The 14,576-nt window shown below is 35.4% G+C and overlaps 1 long non-coding RNA gene across 1 annotated transcript in view; it reads left to right on the forward strand.

Annotated features, from left to right (window-relative positions):
- LOC115292808 overlaps window positions 1-515 on the forward strand; it is an 80,430-nt gene extending 79,915 nt beyond the window's left edge. Inside the window, exon 3 of the long non-coding RNA XR_003909145.1 lies at window positions 372-515. This is a non-coding gene — a long non-coding RNA (uncharacterized LOC115292808). The remainder of the gene's footprint in view (window positions 1-371) is intronic.
- The last annotated feature ends 14,061 nt before the right edge of the window (window positions 516-14,576 follow it).

A 14,576-nucleotide genomic window follows, 5' to 3' on the forward strand; every position in this document is an offset into this window, starting at 1 on the left:
TAATTTGGGAATCATCTAAAAATAATTGAGATAATGGAAAATGACTTTTAAATATCCTCTATGTCTAGAATGTTTCTAAAATAAGAAAAACTCTCAGATATCTAAGAAACTAAGAGGAAACAAAACTCTAGCTAGTTAGAATATGTGAGGCAACTACCACATTTCAAAATATAGAAAATGTATTTTCTATAGGGGATAAAACAATAATACAAATAATCTAGAATTTCAGGATACACATCATGTAAAATAAAATGTCACTGCTTAAACTTTACTAGGAAATTCCTAAATTACTATCCTGGAATCCTTTATTATTAAATAATTATACAATTGAATTATAGTACTGAATACTTTTTTTTTTTAATTACTTACAGTTGACTCAGGATTTCAAAACTGGAATGATTTAGGTGACAGCAGTTGGTGGAACAAACATCCTGAAATCTCCACTGTGGCCAATGACTTTGTACGTTGTTGTTGTTATTGTTGTTTAAATAGCAGTTCCAAATATCATGAGATGTAGTGTTACAGGAAGTCCTTTGCCTTCCCCAAGCCTACCCCATTTCTCCCTGAAGAGAAAGGCCAGTCCTCACCCGAGTTATGTAATCCAATTTTTAAAAAATCTTCACCTTAATACTTCTTCTCTTTGTTTTATTTTGAAAGGTCTTCCATTATAGCCACCCTGTTGTCCCCCAGCTTGAGCCATATGAAGGCTTGGGGGGTCCATGGGAGAGAGGTTGAGGCACAGAGGCAGCGAGGGCTGACCTGTACACCGACTTGAGACCAGTTTAATAAAGTGTACATCTTCAAGAAAAAGAAAAAAAGACTTACAGTTGATATCCAGTTGTTTCAACCAGCTAAGACTCATAGAAGAAAATAATTAGATTTTATGTCCTTTATCCTTGAACTTTTATTGCTGATTATTTTTTAAAACATCTGTAAGTTTTATGGAGCAATATTCTTGCTTTCCTAGGAGTCTCAATATCACTGATGTGACCGAGTTTAAAATATAATTGAGACATTTTTCTGAGAGAAAAAAGGATTTGACACAAGACCTTCAAGTTTCTTTTCTCTCCATATTCATACTTGTGAAAAACAAAACAAAACAAAACAAACAAACAAACAAAACCAGAAGATGTGTTGGTGACCAGCCAGCTTAGATGTTATTAGGGGAGGCTTTCAGGTGCTCTCTTATTGATTTCCAAAATAATAGTCTAATAGAAATAAACTAAATATAGTAAGAAATCAACTGTTCAATCACTAAATATAGTAAGAAATCACCCTCTTCAGTAGATCATTGAAATCTCTGTTTTAAGTTATGTAGAATTTAACACACAGTGGTTACATAATAGGAATTAGTATCATGTACTTAGAAATCTATGAACATACTGAATAACCAGGGGTAATATACACAGTTTTCTTCTCAATTTTTATTTACATATGATTTGAATATTAGAGAATAGGGAATTATCAAATTCAAAAATGGCTTCAAGGTGAATTCCAGAACAGAAGCAATTTATTTATGCTAATGTCAGCTAATATATAAATAATCAGTTTCAAATAACTGTCAAACTTTATTACCATAAATCTTTCTTGAGGCATTGATGCTGCTTAGAAATATTTAAACCTACTATATTAACACTAGACAATAAAGGATTAACATATAAATGTTTAATGCAACTCATATCTATATTTACTGTTTTAAGTAATATGAGCATCTTTTATATCACTGTCATCTATCCACTTCTTTTTTCCCTCCTCTGTCTTCATCGTCACCTCATATACATACTTTTGAAATAAAGCTGATGTGGGAATCTTTCTCCATATTGAGAAGACTGCAAATACACTACTATTAAGACATCTTACATATCTGTCCTAATTCATGTTTAAATGTTTAACTGGGGTAAATAACCTATCTTCACTATTCTTCAGTGTCCTTATGATTAATTGGGATTAGCTGTAGGGATGGATTAAAGTATTGCTACTATATCAAATATCGAGTATGTAAATATCGATGAATACTGTCTATAGTTTTTTAAACATTTACTTTCTGCAGTGCCAATGCCTGCACATGCTTTAAGTAAATCAACAAAAGGAGGAATTAAAGGTACATGACCGGATGAGAGAGTATTTAGCATGAGCTCATGTTAAGCCTAATGGATATTCAGATGATTAGACACAGAAACAATCATAAATATGTATGTGTGCTTAGGTTAATAAACACACATGTGTTACCCAGTTGTGTCCATCAAGAAGGCCTAAAAACAATGACACTGTCCTCCTGAGCACCTGTGAGCATACTCCCCACCCAGCTCTAGGTTTCTAAATAGGGGCCAGAGTTCCTTGGAGAAATCTCTGATTCTAGCCCTGAGACAGGGCAAATACAAGATGAATCTGGAGCCCCTTGTAGTAAGAGAAAGTGGGCTATACTTCGTAACTTATTTCCAAAGAATAAATTAATGAAAAGAATATCAACTTTAAACCAGAGAGACTGCCAAATACTAACTTAAACAAGTAATGAAGGTTAAAAACATCAGTGACATCATGTGGCTATCATGTACTTCTTGATATGATGTGATGCAAAGGACATTTCAATAAGTAATTGTATTTTTTTTTGAAAATTTTAACTGCATTCCCAACATAAGAAGAAAGAAAAGCCAGACAGACCCAAATTGAGGATATTTTCCATATACCTGTCTAATAGTTCTCAAAAGTATTAAGGTCATGAAAAACAAGCAATGACTGAGAAACATTTACAGGCCAGTAGGAGGCATGACAAGGAATACAAAGTGCTATCCTGGATGATCTCTTGAAACAAAAAAAGGACATAAAAGGAAAAAACAGTGAAAACCAGATCAAGTCTAGAATTTAGCTAATAGTAATTAATGTACCAAGGTTTGTTTTCTTAGTTTTGATAAATGCAACTTGGTAATTAACATTAGGAGAAATTGGGTGAAGTGTACATGGGAATTCTCTGTAATGCTTTTTCTGTAATTCGAAAATTATCCCCCAAGAAAGAATATGTAAGAGGAGTACCCGGGTGGCTCTGTCAGTTAAGCATCTGACTCTTGGTTTCTGCTGAGGTCATGGTCTCACAGTTTCATTAATTCAAACCCCACATCGGGTTCTGTGCTGTCAGCACAGAGCCTGCTTGGGATTCTTTTTCCCTCTCTCTCTGCCCCTTCCCTGCTTTGTGCTGCCTCTGTCTCTCTCAAAATAAATAATTTTTTAAAAAAAGAATATATGACAAAATATTGGTAGATTCTTGTTATAGCAAACTTTTTTAATGAAACTATCAACCTGATTGATGATTACAAATTAGTGCCAAAGGATTTTCATTCCTAATTTTAAATTTAATGTACATTATCCACCTTCCATGAAATGCTGCAGTGCAATAATAACTGACAAAGCTTAAAACTTTTAAAGAATTAGTGAATTAAAATGTAAATAATATGAATTTAAATGTAAATAATATGAAGATCAATTTTTCTATGACTTGTAAAATTGTAAATGTTCTGACACTTTGATCCAGAAATAATACTTTGGAGAGTTTTTTCTATAGAGAAAACCTTTATATGAATTCAAGGACATCTATAATGATGGTTTATTGCACACTTTTAATTATAAAGTGCTGTAGTCCAGCTCCAGCAGGTCCGCTGTTTCCCGAAGGATGGATGGTGTCAGCAAAAGGGAGTGAGAGAGCCTTGGCTTTTTTCTACTCACCAGGCGAGCATCTCTGCATGGACTACAGAGTCAGCTTTATTTATTGAAAAATGTGTGGGGTACAAAACAGAAGTGGCAATTGCCTTAGACAATGATTTCTGATGACAAAGCCTTTGGTATGTAAAAATTTCCCAGAACATAGATTGGTAGAAGACTCATGCATAACCCTTATCAAAAGTGACTGAAGTAGGTGACTAGATGCTTATCACATGGGGAAGAAAGGTATCTTTAGCATTTAAATACAAGGCAATGTTTTTAGCATAGCAAAGGCAAAAGTTAGTTCTTTGGTGACCAGGAGTCAATAGACTGTTTTTTGAGGGGAAGAAAAACAGGTTTTCTCAGGAAATGTAATATTTGCTCCTATAATCCCAAAGGAAGAAACTTCTATAACAAGTTCTTTCATAAGTACAATTCGCATATTTTTAGCCTAAGAAGGCAAGTCACTCCTGATATCAGTCAGCTCGGTGCCTTCTGGTCGGTGCTCAAGCAGAAATTGAGTGGGGGTCAAGTGGGTACAGAAGTCGGTCGCCATCTGGTGGTGGGAGGCTGTGCAAACCTGATTACTTCAGAAATGGCTACAAGCAATAAAGAAATAAATGTTTAACATTAGGGGATTTGATAAGTAAAATATTTTATAGTGAACTACAAAATATTGAGAGAAAGTTCGTAAAGTACAAATAACCACTCGCTAATTTCAATGATACTTTTTTTGGAAGTTGAGTTAAACTTTACTTTGTTAAAAAGCTATTATACAGGAAATAATAACAGAAAAAATCCTTATAATAGACAAAGGACTGATAAATAAATAAATATATATATGTATGTGTATATATATATATATATGTATGTATATATATATATATATATAAACTGTAAAAAACTTATGAAGGAAGATGAAGAAGACACAAGGAAATGGGAAAATATTCCATGCTCATGGATCAGAAGAATAAACATTGTTAAAATGTCATTATTACCTGAACGAATCTACGCATTCAATGCAATCCCAATCAAATTTGCACTAGCATTCTTCTCAAAGCTAGAATAAATTATCCTAAAATGTGTATGGAACCCCAAAAGACCCTGAATAGCCAAATTAATATTGAAGAAGTAAACCAAAATGGGAGGCATCACAATCCCAGACTTTAGCCTCTGCTACAAAGCTGTCATCATTAAGACACTATGGTACTGGCACAAAAATAGACACATAGACCAATGGAATAGAACAGAGAACCCAGAACTGGGCCCACAAATGTGTGGCCAATTAACTTTTGACTAAGTAGGAAAGAATATCCGATGGAAAAAAGACTGCCTTTTTAGCAGGTGGTACTGGAAGAACTGGACAGCAACATGCAGAAGAATGAAACTAGACCACTTTCTTACAACATACACAAAAATAAATTCAAAATGGAGAAGGACCTGAATGTGAGATAGGAAACCATCAAAACCCTAGAGGAGAAAGCAGGAAACAGCTTCCTTGACCTCAACTGCAGCAATTTCCTACTCGACACATCCCCAAAGGCAAGAGAATCGAAGTCAAAATGAACTATTGGGACCTCATCAAGATAAGAAGCTTCTGCACTGCAAAGGAAACAAGAAAACTAATAAGCAAAGATAGATGCAAATGACATATCAGATAAAGGGCTAGTATCCAAAATCTACAAGGAACTCACCAAATTCCATACCTGAAAAACAAATAATCCAGTGAAGACATGGGCAGAAGATATGAATAGACACTTCTCCAAAGAGGACCTCCAGGTTGCCAACAGACACATGAAATGATGCTCAGCGGCATCCATCATCAGGGAAATACAAATTAAAACCACACTGAGGTACCACCTCACCCCAGTCAGAGTGGCTACAATGAACAAATCAAGAAACTATAGATGCTGCTGAGGATGTGGAGAGATGGGCACCCTCCTACACTGTTGGTGGGAATGTAAACTGGTGCAGCTGCTCTGGAAAACAGTGTGGAGATTCCTCAAAAGAACTATCAATAGAACTCCCTTATGACCCAGCAATAGCACTGCCAGGGATTTAGCCAAGGAATACAGAAGTGCTAATGCATAGGAGCACATGTACCCCAATGTTCATAGCAGCAATGTCAACAATAGCCAAATCATGGAAAGAGCCTAAATGTCATCAACTGATGAATGGATCAAGAAGATGTGGTTTATATATACAATGGAGTATTACATGGCAGTGAGAAAGAATGAAATCTGGCCATTCGTGGCAATGTAGATGGCACTTGAGGGTGTCATGCTAAGTGAAATAAATCAGGCAGAGAAGGACAGGTACCATATATTTTCACTCATAAGTGGACAGGAGAAACTTAACTGAGGACCATGGGGAGGGGAAGGGGGGAAAAAAGAGTTAGGGAGTGGGAGGGAGGCAAATCATGAGAGACTCTTGAATATTGGAAACAAACTGAGGGCTGAATGGGGTAGGGGGAAAGGAGAAGGAGGGTGATGGACATGGAGGAGGGCTCTTGTGGAGAATAGCACTGGTTGTTATATAGTAACCAAGCTGACAATAAACTATGTGTGTGTATGTATATATATATATATGTATGTATTTTATGGTTTTTTGTGCAATTATGAATGGGATCAGTTTCTTGATTTCTATTTCTCTTGCTTCATTATTGGTGTGTACAAATGCAACCGATTTCTGTACATTGATTTTATACCCTGTGACTTTGCTGAATTCATGGATCAGTTCTAGCAGGCTTCTGGTGGAGTCAGTTGGATTTGCCATGTAGAGTATTATGTCACTTATGAAAAGTGACAGTTTGATTCTGATGGCTTTTATTTCCTTTTGTTGTCTGATTGCTGATGCTAGGATTTCCAGCACTATGTTAAACAACAGTGGTGAGAGTGGACACCCCTGTCATGTTCCTGATCTCAGGGAGAAAGCTCCCAGTTTTTCCCCCTTGACGATGATATTAGCTGTGGCCTTTTCATCAATGGCTTTATGATGTTTATGAAGTTCCTTTGATCCCGGCTTTCTTGAGAGTTTTTATGAAGAAAAGATGCTGTATTTTGTCAATTGCTTTTTCTGCATCTATCGACAGGATCATAACGGTTTTTATCTTTTCTTTTGTTAACATGATGCATCACATTGATGGATTTGTGAATATTGAATGAGCCATGTAACACATGTAACCCACTCGATCATAGTGGATAATTATTTTTATACACTGTTGGATTCGATTTGCTAGTATCTTATTGAGTATTTTTGCATCTGCATTCATTAAGGATATTGGCCTGCAGTTTTTTTGTTGTTGGGTCTATGTCTGATTGGGAATCAAAGTGGTGCTGGCTTCATAGAATGAGTCCAGAAGTTTACCTTCTATTTTTTGGAATAGCTTGAGAATAATGGGTATTAACTCTGCTTTAAATGTGTGGTAGAATTTCCCAGGGAAGCCATCTGGCCCAGGCCTCTTATTTGTTGGGAGATTTTTGGAAACTGATTTGATTTCTTCACTGGTTATGGGTCTGTTCAGATTTTCTATCTCCTCCTGTTTGAATTTTGGTAGTGCATGTGTGTTTAGAAATTTGTTCATTTCTTCTAAATTGTCCAGTTTGTTGGCATATGATTTTTCATAGTATTCCCTGATGATTGCTTATATTCCTGAGGGATTGGTTGTAATAGGTCCATTTTCATTCATGATTTTGTCTATTTGGGTGCTCTCTCTTTTCTTTCTGAGTAGACTGGCTAGAGGTTTATCAATTTTGTTTATTTTTTTATAAAACAACTCTTGGTTTCATTGATCTATTTCACTGCTTTTTTTGGATTCTATATTGTTTATTTCTGCCCTGATCTTTATTTTTATCTTCTCCTGCTGGGTTTGGGATAGTCTTGCTTCTCCCCTTCTAGTTCCTTTAGGTGCTCTGTTAGATTTTGAATTTGCACTTTTCCTAGTTTCTTGAAATAGGCCTGGATTGCAGTATACTTTCCTCTTAGGACTGCCTTTGCTGCATCCCAAAGAGTTTGGGTTGTTGTATTTTCATTTTTATTTGTTTCCATATATTTTTTAATTTCTTCTTTTTAACTGTGTCTTCTAATAGGGGACCTATTCTCCTTTCTGCCTCTTCAATTCATGCAGTGGCAGCCTCCATTTTATTATGCACCTCATTTATAGCATTTTTTTAAAGTCATCACAGATATTTTTAAGGTCCCCAGTCTTTGTATCAATACCTTACTGATGTCTTCCATGCTTTTTTCAAGCCCAGTGATTAATTTTATGACAGTTCTTCTAAATTCTTGCTCTGTTATGTTTCTTATATTTGTTTTGAGCAGTTGTGTAGCTGTGACTTTTTCCTGGAATTTCTTTAGAGGAGAGTTCTTCCATTCCATCATTTTGGCTAGCTTTCTGTCTCTGTTCAGGTTTAAAAGCTTGTTATGTACTCTGCACCTGTGAGTATTGCTATTAAAGGAGGCTCATTGACTGTCCAGGGCCTGTCTGTACAGGAGGTGTTCTTTTAATGGTGTCTCTTGGTTTCTCTTCTGCCTTTGGTTATTTTATTTCCTTAGTCAGTGGTATTTGGGACTCTCCACCATGTTTACTGTGGCTTGTTTCTTGAGGCAGCCCTATGAAGCTGTCTTCTTTGTGGAATCTGTGTGTTTTCATCTCACTCTTGCAGATCAGAGTATTATGGCTTCATTCCTTCTTAGTTTGATAGATGCAGGTGGGCAAAAATTATAGAGCTCCCTACTTCTCTGCCATCTTGCCCCTGCCCCTCAATAACTGATATTTTAAATAGAATTTTAAATATTAAAAATTTAAATTTAATCTTTAGCTGTTCAAGTGGGCAGAAATATCCTAAGATTCTTTATGAAAATAAAGAATACATTATTGCAAGTTTATTTTCTTTATGTTAATTCTTAAAGCAACATCATAGAAAATAAGTTTTATTGTTTGATTTCACCAATAGACTTCATAGCCACACATCAATTCAGACCTATTATTGACTCAGTCCCAAGAAGAGATGGTGTGGGTTGCAGACATTCAGCACCTTGATCTAATACACTATCACACATAATACTAAATAAAGCAGGGAGGTAAAAATGAAAGTTTATTTCATCATAGGTGGTACAATCCTACTGAACTGACGGTTAACATGTTTTGACATCCTTTCAAGTTGCACTTTTTATACTGTTGTTTCTAAGTAAACATACATTTACTACTAGTGTTTCTTGAACTTATATATCTGACATAACTCAGAAATCAAATTGTGATCAGGAAAAGTACTGGATAATTGTGCACTTGATTGAAATAGGATTATAAACATATAATACTTTTTAATTAAAGTCATATACATGCTCATGGCCGCTTCATAGGAGGAAGAAGCGTTTTTGGAAGCTCGGTATAGCCTATTTCATAAACATTTCAATTAATTAAATTTCAAAATTTAAGAGAATATGGTCAGCAGTTGTAAAAACTAAAAGAATATAAATCATTATCAAAATCAGCCAAAGCATAATTAAAAACATAAAATTTATGATAATATACTAATTACCTTTTATTATGAATTGGATCTGTTTCTGATTTCAAAAGTAAAATGAGATAATACAGGAAATTAGTTGTTAATCTATTATATAAACTCATTACCTTGAAGAAGACTCCCCTTCTTAGCACATTTGAAATTATGTATTTTCTACGTGAAATTTACAAAACAAATACATATATATGATGTGTTTCTATTTTGAAATTATTGCTTCATAGCATAGCTTTTGTGGTCCCAAGTCTTTGTATCAATACCTTACTGATGTCTTCCATGCTTTTTTCAAGCCCAGTGATTAATTTTATGACAGTTCTTCTAAATTTACAAAACAAATACATATATGTGATGTGTATTTCATTTAGTAGGGGTTTGTGTGAAAAAGACTGCGCCAAACTAAGGAAAATGTATCTGCTCACAAAAATGCTGTCACAAACTTTAAAACCTTTTAAGTTTTATAAGCTGAAAAACTTTTTTGAGTAAAAAAATGATATTCCACAAGTATATAATTGAATTTGCATAGAATTATAGTATATTAAAGATGTATTTTAACATCTTATTTAATTAAAATAAAATTAAGAAGAAACCAACACATTATTTAATATTACATTGGAAGTTGATTACTTGTTGGTAAAACTGAAATGTTTCTGTCTGCTGTATTTTATTACCATTTTCTCAAACATTTCAAAGATAAACATGTTGTTTTATCTTTTTGTTCAAAATACACTTAATTTTACTCACACATCATTGTGTCCCCAGGCATTTATAATTGAGATTCATTTCCAAAATCCTCTTGATAATTCATTGTCTTTAAATCCTTGCTTTCTCTTGCTTAAACTTTAAGGCAAAACTAAAACTTCCTGAGACTGAATTTCTTTCATCATTCCTCTGGCCCTTAGAGTATTTGTTTTTTGGGGTATTTTTGATGTTTGTGTCTGTTGGGGTTTTACTTGGTATTTTGGATTTAAATAAAGGATTAAAGCAAATTCCATGGAAAATACCTTTATGCCAAAGTAATACACCTTGTGGTCCCATAAAGACTTGATAAAAGGTGTTAAAAGAATTTACTGGGAAGAAAATCCGTGAATTCAGTTTTGAATTTAAATATAAAGCTTTTGGGAATTCATTGTCATCTGCTTTTAATTCTCATTTGCAATTGAGTAGGGATATGAACCTCCCCTTGTTCTCCTGTTATCAAGTGATATATGATAGCTTGAGGGCTGGAGACTCTGAGCTAACTTTTTGTGATCCCTTTGCTTTCACTGCTGATGGAGCTGGCTTGCTCTCAAGGAACATGCAAGTCCCCTTTAAATCTCTCACAACAACTGCTCTCCGTGATTTCCCCCTTGGCTCTATAAATTTATAGTACTGTGCTCATTTATGCACTCTATTTCCTTTTAGGAGTTTTAAATTTCCTATAAGTCGTTAGCATTATTTGTCCCTTTGCTCTTGTATTACGAAGCTGGATGAAGAGATGTGATCAGTTGTGTTTTAATAACCTATTCATTATTTATCATGCTGCTGAAATGGAGAATTTGCTCTCTGGCTCCAAGGTCTGATTTATTTAGTTACTCCTAAGTTAAAAATCTGTTTGAAGTTGCTCTTTCCACTACCTGTAAGAGTCACCTTGGAAGTCATCTTGGGATGGCGACTGAGCGGCCATTTCTCTGGGGGCTGGAGGAGAACACGTGCACAGACGACCCCGCCCCTCACCTGCAGACCTGGGATGTCCTGCCCCATTTGAAAACAGCCAATCATGAAGCTCCAGTTTTCCCCCACCCCAAGGAGACAGGCAACCTATCCTGTCCCGCCATGACCCTAAAATGCCCTTACTTGGTAATCAGCCCCCCAGGACCAAACTTGAAACCCCTCACCCGGGCCATGGGGAATCACAGATCCCAATAAAGGCTTTCTTGGCTCCATAACGTGGTCTCTTTCTCTCCTCCCATCTCTGCCTCCATCTATTAAATCTTACACTACCCATTAGACTAAATTATTCCTATTTTCGCAGGAAGAAACTCTGAGAATATCTAACAAAATGAAATGCTAATGGTTAACAGTGATGTGTTTTTTTATGTTTCTTAGTCCTCAGAGCTACTGATTAAATAATTTTTGTCCCCACCTCCCCCCGGCCCCTGGGGACAATATCTGATATTTTTGGTATCTGTGTCAAGGGAAATGTATATCTGCACACATAATTTCCTTATTATATTCATTCTCTGCAATGTAATGATTATTATTATGTTTCAAATTTACTAATTGCATAAGTTGTTTGATCTGTCTTCAATTTGGCAGATAACTTGATGAACCAAATAAACTCTTCATATGATTGTGTGTTGCAGAGGAAACTGCTATATTAAAGATAGCTGGCTGAAGTTTACTGCACTGTCACAGATGTGATGGAAATTAAAACACTTCGTCTAACCCTTCATTATTGCTTTTATAGGGGAGGAAAAGTAAGTTTGTGAAGATTGTTATTTTTTCACTTCCTGGTAGAGAGAGGGAGACACTTAACAACGAATATTTCCTTTATAAATGTAAAGTGACTTCACCAAAAAAGGCATCTCCAAGCATCTGCAGCCTCCCAAGAAATAATCAGCTCCAAATAATCCTTATTCCAGAAACATATTCTGCTCCCCTTCATTTTATCAGGAAAGCACACCAAAAGCATAAACTCTAGAGTATTTTATAGTGGGATGTATAAAGATTCTAGTTAGAAATATTTAAGGCTGGAAAAGGTGTTAATATCTTTATTCACTGTACTTCCTTCTGTTGCCCACAATCATGATGCCTGTGTTTCTGATTTTACTTTGATAATCTAGATATTACTGATATTTTCTTGACTGGAGGAAAGTGACTGGACTCAAAACACTAGTAATGGCCAAACTAACAGATCCTACTACTTAATGCTCTACAAGGCATTAGGCACTTAAAACCACATCAAAATCAATGATAGAAATCAGTCGATAAATATCTAAAGGGCCAAAGTTTACTATAATGTATATTGTATAAAGTTAGAAAATTGAATATTCTATTAGAGCAAACTAAGAATTCAAAATCACATTATATTAGTTTTTGAATCAACTACTGATAATTAATGGGATTACTAATAGGCTTAATTTTATTCTTCCAAAATATGAAATCATATCATATGTTCCCTTTATTCCTCGTCTATAAAATAGAGTCGGAGAAAGGTGTTTCAAAAGTCAAACACAAGCAACCCGAATACTGTGTACAACAAAATTCTTAGTACAGGGAAAGTAAGAAGCCATTAAGAGGAATACAGTGAAAAATAATTCTTAGAAGGCATTATTTATCTAACTATTGATGTCTTACGTTCAACACTGTAGTGGATAACTCATTGAAGTGTATTTTAGGTGCTGTTACAAAATTTGAAATACAATAATATCAGCATAATAAGTAATTATTATGGAAAAACACATCAGTCTATACATGTTGTAAGGATGCAGGTCTGAATCAAACTGACTCCATGACAGGCTTCAAGTTTCCCCTCTGACCTTGGAGGCCTAAGTGTAGGTTTCTCAGAATCATTAGACAATAAAAGGGCATAGATTGCTCAACCAGGGACCACTCTAGCAACACCCAATCAGAAGCGGCCAGCTAAAATGTTTAACACTCCTAAGGGCAGGCCTAGAGATAGGGGCTATAGATAATCACTTACTGCTTAAGGCTAGCTACACCCTACATGAGGGTCCTGGGTCCTGGGTCCACTCTGTAATTGGTTAATACTCTAAATCTTGTGATTGGGTCACTGTACCTGTGTCACAATTTCCTGTAAATCCCCCTTCCCAAATCCCATAAAGGCCCTGCGCTGCCTTTGTTCAGGGCTCTCAGCATGGATCCACCACGCTGGTAAAGTCTGTGAGCCCGAGTTTAGACCAGGCCAGCCTAAATCCATAATAAAGCCCTTTGCTTTTGCATGCGTGACTTGGTCTCCCCAGTGGTCTCTGGGTTTTGGGGATGATAATGAAATCTTGGGCATAACAATGTAACAAATTATTTTAAGTATTTGAGCAAAATCAAGAGGAAAAAATAAAAATTCCCAAATTGACATTATATATGATACTGCTATAATTTAGAGGTTGCTACTGTTTTAATGAAAATATTTAAGAGTAAGGATTGTAAAATTATTGGAATAGAAGGCCATTAGACTGAGGTGGCTCTAATGCCATGGAGGCTTACGTAGCACAGCAAAATGTAAGCCTCAAGTTTATGAAGTCAAAATGCTAATGACAACCAATCAAAGAAGCCAATTAGACTTTAAGCTCTATAGCAAGTCAATAATTTCCTTTCTTTGCTTTCACACATTCTGTCCATTTGTTTATTCAAAATCAATTAGTGTTCTTTTTGAATCATTTCAGATCAGAGATCCAAACAATGAAAGGGAAATAGTGATTTGCACTAAATAATTATTTGAATAACTGACTTTTTTCTACCTTTTGTCTGAGAATGATATAAAACATCAGATTCAATGATCAATTCATTAGTTAGGAAAAAACTTAAGGGGCCCCCAAAATACAACACAGATAAGTGGGAAGTTGAAAACCTCAGAACCTCATCTTTTAACATCTCTACTGAGGCATCCAGGCAAAGCCTTAGAAGGTATTTCTCAGTATCCTGGCTAGACTATCTCTGCCAAATGCCCAAGGTTTCCTACTGAAAATTCATAGGCCCATGCATCTTTTTGGAAGTATTCAGGCAGAATGTTGAGAATGGGAAGAAGAGATCTATACTTTTAATAGTTTGCCCCATGGTAAGCCAGAGTCTTGGTGTTTTCATGGAGATGAATTTGGAAATTCAGATCTCAATTAAACACCTTATTTAAAATATTGGGGAAACAGTGGCCAAGGAATATTATGTGGTTTCTTTAAATGGTCAATGCTAGAGACAGGATTTGAAAACCTGAGTCTTCTACCTCTTGCCTCTATTCTAGTACTCTTCCTATGACAGCCCATGCATTCCAAATGTTTACCATTGGATTTCATTAGAATTCCTATGAGAAATCACATAGAAGTTTGTCAAGTTCAATTTGTTATATAAAATACATCAGTTAAAAGACAAAAATTGTATATGTAATAAGTTTCGTGTACAAAGAAGTAACCCAATTTTAAGTTAATATTTTATAAAATATTTCTTGCTTGATCTCACAATCCTATAAACCATATCACAACTATGACTTTCAAAGACTGTCCATCTAGCCCACACATTTGTCTGTAATGAACAAAGCTAAAAAGTCCATATAGGCCATAAAATTATGAATTGAAAATGACTCATCTGGGAGTGCCTGGGTAGCTCTGTCGGTTAGGCATCTGACTTTGGCTCAGGTCATGATCTCAGGGT

Source organism: Suricata suricatta, chromosome 5 (assembly GCF_006229205.1).
Source record: "Suricata suricatta isolate VVHF042 chromosome 5, meerkat_22Aug2017_6uvM2_HiC, whole genome shotgun sequence".
NCBI classification, from domain to species: Eukaryota; Metazoa; Chordata; class Mammalia; order Carnivora; family Herpestidae; genus Suricata; species Suricata suricatta.